This window comes from Phoca vitulina, unplaced genomic scaffold, assembly GCF_004348235.1.
Source record: "Phoca vitulina isolate PV1807 unplaced genomic scaffold, GSC_HSeal_1.0 scaffold2, whole genome shotgun sequence".
In the NCBI taxonomy this organism is placed as follows: domain Eukaryota; kingdom Metazoa; phylum Chordata; class Mammalia; order Carnivora; family Phocidae; genus Phoca; species Phoca vitulina.
In genome coordinates this window covers 68,062,646-68,074,945 of record NW_022589705.1, presented here as the reverse complement: position 1 = coordinate 68,074,945, position 12,300 = coordinate 68,062,646, and positions in this window count along the sequence as shown.

Here is a 12,300-nt window from a genome sequence, read left to right as displayed (position 1 = left end):
CAGCCATACTAGGGGTTAAGGCTTACAACATAGGAAATTGTGTCGGGGCGGGGGGGAGATACAGTCAGACCATAACAGACACTTATGCTTATATTTCTTTTAAAAGGTTTTATTTATTTATTAGAGAGAGACAGAGAATACAAGCAGGGGAAGCGGCAGAGGGAGAGGGAGAAGCAGGCTCCCCGCTGAGCAGGCAGTCCCATGTGGGACTCCATCCAGGACATTGCGCTCATGACCTGAGCCGAAGGCAGACGCTTAACCGTCTGAGCCATCCAGGCGCATCCAAGCTTGTGTCTTCATGGAATCAGCTCAACTAGGGATTAATACTCTCTGTGACAGGTGAGGACACGGAGGCTCATAGATGAAGTGACTTGTCCTATTAACTCCCCTAGCTAATGAGTGTCAGAGTGGAGGTTCAAAGCCAGGCTGGTCTGCCCCGGAAGCCCACACTGCTTCCACGGGCCCAGGCTCAGCTAGAACTCCACAGGTAGGGCTCCAGCTTGCCCTGCACACACCGCAGCACTGCGTCTGCTTCCCCCAGCAGCGCCGACTCAGAGCTCCCAGTCCCTCTACAGCGGCGCCCCACCTTCAGCCCTCAAGAGCTCCTCGCTCTCAGGGGTCTTGAAGAAGGCAGTCACTGAAGGAGGAAGACAGGGGTCCCTGTGCGGGGCTTCCTTGTGTCTGCACTGGCTGGATCCCTCGGGGGCTGGGGCTCTGATGAGAACGACCTGGGGAGGGGCCTTCTCCCCTCCACTCCGCTGGGGGATTAGGGGACTTTCAGTTGAGGTCCAAGCACGACAACCTCCATAGGGGATCCCTGGCAGTCTCACATTCTGGACCTCAGTTTCTTCATCTGTCAAATGGGGGGATTCGTTTCACTTGTCAGATATGTTTCAGGCCTGAAGCTCTGTGACTTAAAATACTATCATCACGACCAAAGCCACCTGGCTAACAGAGTGCTTTCGCTCATCACTGCTATTCAGGGAACACCTGCTTCCACTGCCAGGTGCTTGCCCGTGGGTTGGGCAAAACCGGTAGCAGAGGGCCCGGAGAGGTGGGGGCGACCCAATTCCTGCCCTGGGAGGACCGCCAGTGCAGGTATGAAGGTAGATATACAGCGAGGGGCGGGTAGGAAGGTGCGCAGAGTGAACAAAGAGCCCTGGGTGCTGAGGAGGTGGCTGAGGGGGAGGGGCTCTGGGGGGGGGAGGAACGTGACCCCACCTTCAGGAATGCAATGAAGGCATTTTTGTCTCCATTTTACAGTTAAGGAAACTAAAGCTCAGAGAGAGAGAAATGACTGCTAAGGCCACGCAGCTGGGAAGTGGCCTTCATTTCAGGTCTTTGTCTTTTGGCATAGTTTGCCCTATGCTATTGGGGACACTGAGTTGAGGATGGGAAGGAATGTGACCCAGGCACTGCAGATGCCCGTGAAAAGTTCTCAGCCTGGGACGATGGACAGTCCACACATCCCCAGCTCCAGATATTCAGAGAGCACAGCTCGGCCACCTGTCAATTGTCAGGCCTTGGCCCCAGGAGTGGAGGGGCTGAATCCAAGTGTTTCCCCGGCCCCTGGGGAGCTGAAGCACACACGAGGGTCAGAGCAGTGACAATCCACAAAAAGTCTCAACCTGCTGAGGGTTTTCAACCCACATAAACTCATGGCCTCGGACATTCATTCAATCATCCACTCATTGATTCTTTCAGTCCATCACCACATGGTACTGAGTCACCTGTGTATCTAGCCCTGTGTCTGTTTGGGGAGCCTTCCCTCCCTCTTTGGACACTAATCCCCAGACCTCTGCGCTTGGGCTGCAGTCCCAGGTCTGCATTTTTGCCTGTAACTGTTGCTCCATGCCTGGGGCAGGCAGGGCAGGGGCCTGGTCTCTTGTCTTTCTGGTTGACCTAAGGGAGATTGGCCAGGCTAGCTGAGCTCTCTGAAGCTTCTCTCTGCTGCTCCCAGAGCTCCCTCTCCAAGGAACGGAGACTCTATGCCAGGTTGCCAGTGAGAGGTATTTGTGAACACAAGGGCCCCACTCCCTAGATCTGCAGATTAGGTCCAACGCAGAAGGGCAGAAGTGGAGAGGCCAGATCCCAGGGCTCAGCCCTGTTCCCCACTATACTGATAAGGCAGAGGCAACGACTGCGCCTCCCCCCAAATGGAAGGGGCCCAGCCTTCTCCTTTGCGGTTCTCTGGTTCTCCGGTGGCCTACAAATCTACCCTGGGTGGTCCTCTGGCTTTGCCGTTAGCTGCTTTGATGGGGGATGGCCGGTGGGTGTGGCGGGGGAGAGCAGCCGCTCCCGGTCCCGAAAACATTCCCTCTCAAATTGCTTTTGATCTCCAGTGAGCCAGGCCCCATTCTTCTCCCCCATCTGCCCCTGGATTGCCCTGCACCGAGGACAAAGTGAAGGAGGAGCGGAGGCCAGCGAAGGGGGAAGAGTGAATTGGAGGGATAATGCAAAGGATCATTCTGGGATTCATTCTCTAACCCTTCGGGACAGTCGGGATCTCTTGCTGGGGCGCACGCCCCGACGTGTGCGTGTATGAGATCAGGGGTGGGCGCGGGTCCGTGGGACTACACACACGTGCACGCGGGATTGTGAGCGAACACGACGGCGTCCTGTGGGCACGAGGACACACAATGGTGGCGCCACGGCTAGCTTCAGAAGGCGTTGTTTCCCCACTAACCTCCATTGGCGCCACCCTCCCCCTCCCTTTGATGAGGACAAGACAGGACAATCTTGCGTAAAGAGCCGCTTGGAGACCGGTCCATCTAGGTTGGCTCCTAGATAAGACATTCCAGAGCGCAGACGTGTGTCTGTGATGTTCTTGTTCACCGAATTCCGCTTAGAGGTCTGGGGCGGAGTCCTCGTCCTCACACTGAGGGTGGGGGTGCGGTCGGGGCAAGCGTGAGTACTGGGGAGCCCTGCCCGCGCCTCCCCTGCAAAACCCGGGACTGAGCATTTCACCATCCACTCGCCCCGGGCCCGGCCGCCGGCCTCGTCCCTGCGAGCAGCACCCCCCCACGTCTGAGTCCAGACGAGCGGACCGAGGCACCGGGAGCCCGCCGCCTTCCTCCCGGTGCACTAGGCAGCCCCGCCCCTTTGGGTCCGCGGAGCCCCGGAGGCGCGGGCGGCCGGGCAGGTAGCGGGCAGGCGCCGCCCCGCCCGCTGCTCGGGCCCCTTGTCACCTGCCCGGGCGCGCAGAGCCGACGAGCGCTACGTGCGCGGGCTGCGGGCTGGCCGGGGGCGGGGGCAGGGGGCGCGGGGCCCTCCTGCGCAGCTGGGCCCGGGGCTGGCCCAGGCGGCCCTTCCCCCTCCTTCGTCCTGCCCCTCCCTCATGCGTGCCCCCCTCGCGGCGGCGGCAGCGGCCTCTGAGCCTCCTTGAGACAGCACTTCGCTTCCCAGGCGGGGTTCCCGCGACCCCTTTGAGCGCGGGTCCCGCCTTCCCCGGACCCCCCACCCCCGCCGGCCGCCTGACTACCTTGCGCCCCAAGGCCCAGCTCGACGGCTGCTTCTGGGAAGCCCCTCTGACCCCCGGTTTTAGTCACTGTCCTCGGGGCGCCCTCGGGGCGGCTCTGATCACTCGGGTTGAGGCTTGCGCGCCCTCCACCTGCAGGGCGGGGCCCAGCACACTGCCCGGCCCAGGCCCCGCCGCCACACTGGTGTCCTCAGTGCGGGAGCGAAGGAGTCAAGTCGGAGAGGGGCAGAAAGGAGAGCCGGGCGGGGGCCGCTGCCCGAGCTGATGTGGGAACTTCCCTGTTAGTCCTGGCACCGACCCTAGGGACTCCTTGGGTGCCCTAAGACCCTTCATTTACACCTCAGCCAGAACCTCTGCCCCCCAGCCTTGGCTCAAGCTGTCCCTTCTGCCTGAGACACTCTCTTCAGCCACAGTTGCAAACTGGGCCCTGCCAAGGCCCATGTCTCCTGGGAAAGCCATGCCTGCACCTTGGGGCTTTGTGGTGATCTGTGCACCTGAACTTCGTGCCACATGCTTTACACATAATGTTACATGTCCGCCTCTTTATGACCCTGCCAGATAGGGAGGTGACAGCCTTCAAGTGACCCACCCGGGGTTTGAGCTCTGTGCTAGAAAGACATCAAACTTCAAAAAGACATCAAAAATGAGCTCTTTCTCCCACCTCACACAGTGGCCTTGCTCTCCCAGGCCTTCCTTTGGGGACAGTTCCTCTGAACTGCTCCCCATCTCCCCAAGTCCTCCTCCTTTCAGGCCAGAACAGGGCAGGGCCGGGATTCTTGCTCTAGGGCTAGGTCAGTCTGGGTCCTCTGTGGCTTTGGGCCTCCTTGAGGAATTTCAGGGGTGAGCGTGCAGGGTGTGGAGAGAGGTGAGGTGCGAGCTGCAAGAATGTGGGGCTTCCAGACAGAAGGCAAGCAAAACGTAGAGAGGGCAGTGCAAATGGGCTGTCCTGGGAAAAAGCCCTGGGAAGCAGGGGCTACTTTGAATGACAAAGGTTCCCTGGGGAGCAGAGGAAGGCTCGGGAGGGTGGGAATGTGGGAGGAGGAGGGTCAGAAGGGCGGGGAGGAAGCTGCCCAAGGGCTCCCATCTGCAGCGGCCCTTTCAAGTCCTGCTAAACCCGTAACAATGAGAGGAACTGACCTGTGGACACCAGGGGCAAAGGATGATTAACGTAATTCACCGAGGAAATACAAAAACCTTATGAAAATGTCAGAAATCCCAAAGTACAAATGAAAAGGAGATTCCGGCTTTTCTTATCTATAGGATTGGTCAAGATAAAAATAATGAAAACACCAGATGTTGGTAAGATGTGGGGGGAAGCCAGGGCCTTTTTCTCTGATGAGGAGGTCAATTGTACGTTTCTGCACCACCATTTGACAGTATGTATGAAAGCTTTTAAAAGAGTTATACTTTGATTTAGCAACTCTACTTCCAGGATGCGCCCTAAAAATCAAAGATTATTTATCCCAGCCTTATTTTTTTTTTAAAGTTTTTATTTATTTATTCATTCGAGATACAGAGATAGAGAGAGAGAGAATATGAGCAGGGGGAGAAGTAGAGGGAAGGGGAGGAGCAGGCCCCCCGCTGAGCAGGGAGCCCGATGCGATGCGGGGCTCGATCCCAAGACCCTGGGATCATGACCTGAGCCGAAGGCAGACGCTTAACCATCTGAGCCACCCAGGTGCCCCTATCCCAGCCTTATTTATAACCGGGGTAAATTGGAAGTTTCCCAAATTCTCAGCGACAGAGACCTGGGTAAATAGACTATGCCACATTTGTAGAAGCAAGGCTGTGGGGAAATTAAATCTCACACTCTGGAAGAATATTAAAGAAATGAGGAAACACTCAAGATATGCTAGTAAGTGAAAAGGGGAAGTTATGAAACAGCACGACTCCAATTTTATACAATGTCTATATAAATATGCGTAACAGCTGCCATGGATAGTGCGGGGCTGGGTGCTCTTCCATGTGCAAAGAACTTCACTCAGTCTCTCACAGAAGCTTCTCAGCAGCCTCCCAAAGGGAAATTCTGCTAACTGCATGGGGAAAAAGACTTTGAGTGAATTAACCCAGATCATAAAGGATTTTGAATGTTACTTTGTGCTTTGCTTTCCCCAACAGAGGTGGGAAGGCAGCAGAGACCTTTAAACAGGTAAGCAACAGGTGAAAACATCATCTCTGAAGTTTAGGAAGACGGTGGTGTAGCAGTTTGGATGATGGGCTGGAGAAGCCAAGAGGTAGGGAGACGTGTTGCAGGGTTTGGATAAGACAGGGCGACAAGGCCTGGGGATGGAGAGAACGCTGCGGGGACAGCGGGGGCACAGCCTTGTGAGGTACTTAGGTGATTGACAGCATGTTGGGAGAAACAGAGGCAGGTTTGTGGCCCGTGGTGCCAACCAGCAGAAGAGGAGGAGCCAGTGTGGGGGGCGAATAAGCTAAATCTGGTTTGGGGTCAGTCAAGGGTCAGAGGAAGAAGAGGTGCTCTGGAAAGGGTCTTGAGAAAGATCCAAGAGGTAGAAAACCAGGACGACCCAGCTCAAAGAAGCCCCGGGAGGAGAGTGTGAAAGGGAATGTGAGCAATAGTACAACAAGAGTGCCTGCTTCTGCATGGGGCCAAGATGGTGTCTCTGTCTGCGCCCAGCTAGAGGGTCCCCCAGGCCCTCCCTGGGCTTCCTGCCTCCTCACCTGGGGGCTCTGTGTATTCTTTGGTCACCCCAAGGCCTTCCCTCCCCCACCTGGGGGCCATCATCATTCTGCCTGCCCTCCAGCAGGATTTGGAGCTTCAGATGAGAGACCAGAGACAGTGCTTTATGATCTCTGACTCAGTCTTTCTAAGTCTCAGGCTCTTCCGCAGCTAGTTGGTTATGTTTTCTCTTGTCTTTGGTGGCTGCTTGGCTCACCTTTTTCTCCTCCAATGATGTCTCTGTTCTGACTTGTTCCATGGCCCGCTGTTACTCAGTGGCTGGCCTATCCCTGGTTTTGCTGTCAGCCATTCAGCCCTGATTTATTGAGGGCGACTCTGCTCTGGGGCCTGCTCCTCCCCTCCCTCTCCCGCATCTTGAAGGTCTTCCTTCTTCTCTACCATCTTTCCCCCCAAGAGACCCAAGTTTCGACCATAATTTCAAAGAGGAACAAAACTTCCTCGTCTACCTACTCCTCCTCCAGCTCCTTCTCTATTTGCATTCCTTCCTAACCAAGTCTCTCCAGTAATTATCTATATTTCTTCATCTTCCCTTTGTCCTCTTTTTTTTTTTTTTTTTTAAGTCTTTCACTGTCTCTCTTTGTTTTCTCTCTTTGTCTCTTAATTCTTGCAGTCAGGCTTCTGCTCCCACCTGTCAGCTGAAACTTTTTGTAATGATCACTGTTGTGGGTTAAATGCTGGTTCCCATAGGATATGTCCAAATTCTAACCCCTGGAACCCATGAAGGTGAACTTATTTGGAAAAGAGGTCTTTGCAGATGTAATTAAGTTAAGGATCTCAAGATGAGATTCGCTGGATTTAGGGGGTGGCAGGCATGTTTACAAGAGAAAGCCAGGGAGATCTGGGACTGAGGCACAGAGAGGAAGGCCACATGACGCCAAGGCAGAGGTCATAGTTACGCAGCCACAGTCACGAGACACCAAGGATTGACAGCATCCACCCGAAGCAAGGAGAGAGGCATGAATCAAGTCTCCTTCAGAGGCTCAGGAGGATCCAACCTGCCAATATCTTCATTTCAGACTTCTGGGCCTCCAGAACTGTGAGACAACACATTTCTGTTGATTTAAGCCACCCAGTTTGCCGTGATTTATTATGGCTGTCCAAGAAACTGATTCAGTAATAATACTAGCCGCCAACGTTTATGGAGTGTCTACCCTGTGCCTGGCCCGGTTCTGAAAGCTTTACACGCATTATTTCATTGAATTCCCACCACCAACCCAACGACATGGGCACGCAGTAATAAAAGCAATGTCAACAAAAGCAGTTAGGGAGAGTTTGCCATGTCTTTGGCATTTAAAAATTGAACCTCCACCTGAGCAGGATGTTTTATTTTTTTCTCTTTTATAGATGAGGAGCCCGCAGGCCCAAAACTTACGTAACTGCCCAAGGTTACACAACGAGTATGTAGTGATGCCAGAATTCCAACCCTGGTACCTCCCGTGGGTGCCCTTCACCACTTTGCACTTCTTCTCAGGCTCCTGACAAAGAGGGAACCCAGGAGGCTGATGGGCGGACTGAGCCAGGGGTGGATTTTGTACAATTGCCGGGCTGGAAGGGGCCAAGGGGCTGGTGAGTTTGGGGGAAAGACTGTGGGGCTGAGCAAGTAGGTCTGGCTGAAGGAGGAGGAGATGGAGGTCTTGATAACCTCCAACGACATAAACCCTTGGAGCAACAGAGTGAGAGAAGTATCTGTGGCCACCCTGAGGACCCTGGCCTTTAAGATCCCAGAGCCCGTGCAGTTCTGAGCGATGGTAAGGTCTAGTTGTGGCCATGGGAGTAAGTGATCGAACCCAAGTGGGGCAGCAGGGGTGGTGAGGGGTGGGCAGGGAGATTGTCAGTTGACCCCACTGGGTCAAGAAACCTGGAAGACAAAGATCATACCATAACTGATAGACTGCTCTGGGAGTTCAAAGGGTTGAGCCATCACTCTTTGTTCTTATCATGAAACAAATGGAACCTGAGCTGGTTCTTGAAAAACAGATAGGAGATGACGAACATGAAAGCCAGAAGGGCTTCTAGGTAACAGGCACAGCAAGAACAGAGACATGGAAGGCCAACGCATGAGGCATCCAGTTTATAGTTGAAGTTGGCTCTAGTTAAGAGTGTGTGAAAGTGTATGATGGGACTTGAACTTTGAAAGTGTCCTAATTTGGGAACCCTGCAAAGCAGACGCTGAATCAAAGATTCGGGTGCAGGTACTATATTTAAGAGGGTGTCCCCAGGAAGCCTGGTGAAGGAGTGGGGAAGAGAGAGAGAAGGGAGGAAAGCCAGTAAAAGATGAGCAAGTTGCCTCTTGGGTAGCTGGGGCTTAGTCCCACAGGAGACCTCTGAGAAACTGTAGAACACACTGCAGAAGTGTCCCACGAGGGGACAAGGAAGCTGGAACATTTGTCCACCCAATCCATCAGTCCTCTGATCCTGCTGCCACAGAAAGCCCTTGGGCAGAGACCAGCCACTCTTCGTCACCAGGCCACAGTGAGTTAAAAACCACCATTCTGAGCAAGCATTTAGAAAGATTTTGCAGCAATTTGACTTCCAAGTGTGAAATACGAAAAGATGGGTCTGAGACGTGTTGTCAATAATTTGGGAAACATTACTCTATCTAGTTATTTCTTGAATAAAGGCATGAGCCAAGGAAACCATGGTGGCACTGGTGGGTCCTCTCTGGGGAGGCCCAGGTGGGCAGAATGTCCATCCCACCACTCAGATGGTGGTTTTGTCACTTTGCCAGCCAAGAGAAGCCTTCCTAGGAACCCTACCCTTAGCAGAGGCCACTGCAGGCTATGTGTCTCTCCTGCCTACCAGAAGGTCAGCCAGCGAGGATCAGGCCCAAGCAGCTCCAGTGCCCAAGGGCTCTTGGTTCTATTCCATCTGGAAACTTGTGGCTGATTCTGCCCAGAGCCTGTGGGCAACTCACACTTTCAGCCAGGGCCCCACCTGCCCCCATGCTTCCAAAATGTGCCCCAGAGGGAGGGTGATGGCTGACAGGAGCTGTCCTTGAAAAGCCACCCTAAGACCAGACAGTTTATTTTTAAGTGGGGGTGGAAGGTCAGCTCCCATCTTGACAGTGGATCCTTGAGCTGGCACCAGGGATGTGGCATGACTCCTACCCTTGCTTCCCTGCCTTGGCTGGAAACGCTCCGATCCAAGGTCTTGGGTCAACAGAGCAGTTCCAGGCACGAGTATTCCTCAAAGCCAAGATGACTCAGGTTGTCAAGCGTGGGCCAAAGAAGAGGCCCAGAAGCCAGTTCAGTCTTTTCATGAGGTTTAAAAATCCTCCACCCTGGCTACGCTTTCATTTACCTGTTCTATCGTGCCTGGTGCAGTGAAGAGAGAGCCCCGATGCCCTGGGTTACAAGCTCAGTTCTGCTATTTTGCTGAGTAACTGGAGAGGGGGGAGCGCGCTGTTCACAAAACCTTTCTGTATCTCAAGGACCACATTTGGAAAAGGATAGAACACCCACCTCATAGCCCAATTCTGAGGATGAAAGGAGATAACGCTCTAGAGCCTCTAGTACTCACGGCCCTCAGACTATGGGAGTAGATATGAGAATGTTTCCTTCCCTTTCCTGGCAGCTGGAGAAACAGATAAGAACCCTGGCTTGGAGTCAGATGGACAGGTTCTTGCTCAGGCTCAGTCATCTCTAGCATGTGGCCATGGGTAAGTTTCTTAGCATCTCTGAGCCTCAATGACCTCATCTATAAAGAGCAAAAGACCTACTTGCAAAAGTTCTCACGGAGGATTAAATGCACAGAAGAGCATGGCATACAGTAGATGCTCCCTGTATGCTCATTCATTGAACCCTTACCATTATTAGTAGTTCTGGAGACTAGGCCCACTAGGACAGGCATTGAGGATACAATGCTGAACAAAGACCCACTCTCTTGCTTAGGAACCCAGTGAGGGAAATGCTGTTGTAAGGGAAACAGATAAGCATACAGATAATCAAGTCACAACATGGCACTACTACAAAGAGAGCTATAGAGTGCTAAGTGAAGATGTGACAAGATAATTTGACCAACTTGGGGAAGTCAGGAGGGCTTCCCCGAGGAAGTGATACTTGAGCCAAGGTCTGCAGCATGAGTGGGAAAAACATCCCAGACAAGAAACAACATGTGCAAAGCCCTGTGAAGAGGGGATCTAGTAAGTAAAAGGGACTCAAAAGATGCCAGTGTGGTGAGAGCCCAGGAATGGAGGGAGTGTAGGATGCTGTGGGGCTGGAGAGGAGAGGGGAGGCCCCACCTCACAGGCCTTGAAGTAGAGATAGAAAATTCAAGAGAAAGAAAAAAATCCAGGTGGAAATGTCAACCTTTGAGAAAGTCAGCTTCCATGTTGAAATAGAAGAAAAAGAGATGAGTAGAGGTGTAGAGGGGTGTGTGTGTGTGTGTGTGTGTGTGTGTGTGTGGATGGAGTTTTCTTTCTCTGTCAAGTAGAAGGTAGGATCACCACTGAGAATGAGAGCAGAGGAAGCTGGTTTGAGGAGTGTGGTGAAGGTGTGACAAGGCCATTGGAGAGTGGTTGATTACTGGGCAGTGTCCAAGGCCCATTTGAGGTGAGGGTTCCAGAGTCCTGGGAAAGCCCTCTGCCCTGTGGTGTGTAGCTCTCAGCTGTGTTTGGCTGCCGGGCACAGAAAGCCACAGGAAGCAGATGGGGAGGGGTTTGCTCAACCAGTCGATAGAAAGACAGAAGGGCAAGAGAATTCATGGCATTGGCAAGACTATCATTGAAATGTTGGACCTTGACTCTGAACTGTAATAAAGGAGGACATGGCCCACACCTGGTAGAATGGCCATCATCCAAAAGACAAGATAGAACAAGTGTTGGTGAGGATGCGGAGAAAAGGGAACACTTGTCCACCATTGGTAGGAATGTAAATTGGTGTAAGCACTATGGAAAACAGTATGGAGGTTCCTCAGAAAATTGAAAATAAAACTACCCCATCACTCAACAATCTCACTCTGGGTATATATCCAAAAGAAACGAAAACAAGATCTTGGAAAAGGTACGTGCACCCCCATGTTCACTGTAGCGTTATTCACAATAGCCAAAATATGGAAACAACCTGAGTGTCCATCTATTGATGAATGGACAAAGAAGAGTTGGTGTGTGTACAATGCAATATTATTCAGCAGTGAAAAAGACGGAAGTCCTGGCTTTTGTGACAACACAGATGAACTCTGAGGGCATTATGCTAAGTGAGATAGTCAGAGAAAGACAAATACAGACGGTATCACTTATATGTGGGATCTAAAAACAAAACAGTTAAACTCATAGAAACAGAGTAGAGAGGGGAGGCCCGGGGCTGGGGGTGGGGGGAAGGGCATGAAGAAGAAGAGATGACTGACGCACTAGAAGAACATAGAGGGCCAGTGGCTGGAGAAGCTGGTGTAATGGACAGTTGCAGGGGACCCAGGTGGTGTGTGTGGTCTGTTGGTAGATGTTCAAGTTGTGATTTTAGAGCTGGAGCCATGACGGTTGTCAGCAGGGTCCAAGGCGAGGCTATGGGAGGTGGTGCATGATGGGGTGGGAGAACGGTGAATGTATCTGTGGGGTCATCTGAGCTACTTTCTTTCTCCAATTAGCCCAACAGCCTGCCTTTTCTTTCATCCTTTGGTGTACAACCACCTTGCCCCAAGCCTCTCTACTTCTTCAGGCTTCCTTCATGTTTCAGCTCAGAATGTCCTTCCACCAGGAAGTCTTTCCTAACTCTTACTCCAGGAGGGGTCCCTGTGAGAATTAAACATCCTGGGAGATAGAGAGACCCCACACCATCATCACCACCAACACACCTCGGCTGTGTTCCTGAATGTTCCCCACCCAGGTTGAAACCCCACGGCAGGCAGTTGTTATAATTATTCTGAGTCATCAGAAATGACAGTTCTTGGGGCACCTGGGTGGCTCAGTTGGTTAAGCATCTGACTTTTGATTTTGGCTCAGGTCATGATCTCAGGGTCGTGAGATCGAGCCCCATGTGGGGCTCTACGCTTAGCAGGGAGTCTGCTTAAGATTCTCTCTCACCCTCTCCCTCTGCCCCTCCCTTGCTCCTTTCTCCAAAAAAAGAAAGAAAGAAAGAAAGAAAGAAAGAAAGAAAGAAAGAAAGAAAGAAAGAAAGAAAGAAAGAAA